Source organism: Octopus bimaculoides, chromosome Z (genome assembly GCF_046866305.1).
Source record: "Octopus bimaculoides isolate indiv1 chromosome Z, ASM4686630v1, whole genome shotgun sequence".
Lineage (NCBI taxonomy): Eukaryota > Metazoa > Mollusca > Cephalopoda > Octopoda > Octopodidae > Octopus > Octopus bimaculoides.
This window is the reverse complement of record NC_142944.1, coordinates 10,032,616-10,035,622: the sequence shown is the minus strand read 5'-3', so window position 1 is coordinate 10,035,622 and position 3,007 is coordinate 10,032,616.

The following is a 3,007-nucleotide window of genomic DNA, read 5'->3' as shown; positions in this document are numbered from 1 at the left end:
ACCAGTCCTCAGCCAAATCGTCCAACCCATGCTAGCATGGAGAGCGGACGTTAAACAATGATGATGATGATGATATATATATATATATATATATATATATATAAGCATATATGGGTACAGGACGTCACCAACAGTAAACAACATGAAATACGAAAACAAATGAGTTAAATACACAAATAATGAGAGAGAAATGGCAAACAAGACAAGTAGTACAAAGAACGACCCCTTCATCAGTTGTCGGCTGTCTATCTACTCCCCGTTTCGAGCGATCAACAACAATATGAATCTTCGAAGACAGTCTCTCCCATGAATACCAAAATGAAATTTGGGATTTATGGAGGGTCAAAGTTACGAACAAAAACAGGACAGTGGAGGCATACAAGGAATCCGAATGAAAACAAACATAGAGGGTTGTTAAACCAGAACGACGAGGAAATAGTGAATGCTGAGAGAAATGACAGGCAAAGTCAACCTTGGCGGAATTTGAACTCAGAACACAGATGAAATACCACGAAGCATTTTGCCCAGTGTGCTAACGTTTCTGCCAGCTCACTGCCTTATAGTAAAAATGCTATATTGGTTCAGATAAATACTCATCTAATCCATGCAACATAGCAAAAATGGATGTAAAATGAGTGAACAATATAGGCTGTAACTGGCATCTGATTTTAACCTTCCTCCCCCCCCCCAAAAAAAAATCCAAGTGCAGGAGTGGCTGTGTGGTAAGTAGCTTGTTTACAAACCACATGGTTCTGGGTTCAGTCCCATTGTGTTGTACCTTGGGCAAGTGTCTTCTACTAGAGCCTCGGGCCAAGCAAAGCCTTGTGAGTGGATTTGGAAGATGGAAACTGAAAGAAGCTCATCGTATATATGTATGCGTGTGCATATGTTTGTTTGTCTGTGTTTGTCCCCCTAGCATCACTTGACAACCGATGGTGGTGTGTTTACACCCCCGTAACTTAGCGGTTCAGCAAAAGAGACTGATAGAATAAGTACTAGGCTTACAAAGAATAAGTCATGGGGCCGATTTGGGCAACTAAAGGTGGTGCTCCAGCATGGCCGCAGTCAAATGACTGAATAAAGTAAAAAAGTAATCTTCACAGAACTGGCTTTGTACCACCACCACCACACCTTCTCTAAAACAAGGCACAGGCATGGCTGTGTGGTAAGAAATTTGCTGACCAACCATATTATTCTGAGTTCAGTCCCACTGTGTGGCACCTTGGGCAAGTGTCTTCTAATACAGCTTCAAGTCAACCAAAGCCTTGTGAGTTAATTCAGTAGATGGAATCTTGTTGTATGTTTTGGTTAAAATTGATAAACAAACCTCAGTTAAACATCCATTAATGCTATTTCACACGAAGAAATGAATTCATGAACCTGATCTACCCGATGTCCATGGATACTATGGACTGCACTGTAATCATTCTAAGAATATGGTCTATGATCTTAAGATGCATGCAATTTGTGGAAATGTGTGTAGCGATGAATTAAAAGATTTATAAATTCCATCCAAGGATTATTATTGTTACTATTATATGTATGTATATATATATATATATATATGAAATAACAAAAGTGATTATACAATATAAAACCAAATAAGTTTATATATATATATATATATATATATATATATATATATATATATATATATATATATGCATGTGCGTGTGTGTATGTGTGTGTCTTTGTTTGTACTCTCACCACCACTTGACAACTGGTGCTGGTGTGTTTACAGTACTGTAAGCTAGCAGTTCAGCAAAAGAGACTGAAAGAATAGATACCATGGTCAGCATAAAAAAACAAAAAAAAAACATTACTGGGGCCAATTCATTCAATTAAAATTTCTCCAAGGCAATGCCCCCCCACCCCCCAGCAAATGGTAAAACATGAAATATCACAATTCAAAGCTGTAAAAATTACATCTTTATACCAGAGCATATCAACTTTCTATAAAACTAAATTTGCTACAGAAACTACTTTAAGCCAATGAGTGTTAAGTTACATCAGAAATATCAAGAAGTAAAAAAAATCTATAAATTATATACATTATAAGCTTTACTCAATGCTAAGCAGTTCCTTTAGAGATTTTCCTCTATATAACAAGAAGAAATTTTACAGAGTTTTATTTTTTTATGATAAACTAACTGCTTGCTTGCCAGTCACATTAGAAAGCAACTGTCAACAATAAAATTTATATCGTTATTACACTGATGACAGGTTTCGGTTTTTTTTTTTGTTGTGTTTTTTTTTTTTGTTATCTACCACTACTATCCTCTGACATTACTCTTCAGTCAAATCTTCTTCAATCATTAACATAATTCTTTGCAAAAACTCTTTTTTTATCCAAGCAGCAGTAAATGAAAGGCTGTTAGATATAAATATTTAAAGAGTTTTATATGTAATATATATATAATATATAATATATATATGTATATATACAAATACATATATATATATATATATAATATATATATATATATACAAATACATATATATATATATATACAAATACATATATATATATATATATATATATATATATATATATATATATATATATATAATATATATATATATATATATATATATATATATATAATATATATATATATATAATATATATATATTATATAATATATATATATTATATATAATATATATATATTATATATAATATATATATATTATATATAATATATATATATTATATATAATATATATATATATTATATATAATATATATATATTATATATAATATATATATATATTATATATAATATATATATATTATATATAATATATATATATATTATATATATATATATATATATTATATATAATATATATATATATTATATATAATATATATATATTATATATAATATATATATATTATATATATATATTATATATAATATATATATATTATATATATATATTATATATAATATATATTATATATATATATTATATCATCATCATCATCATCATCGTTTAACG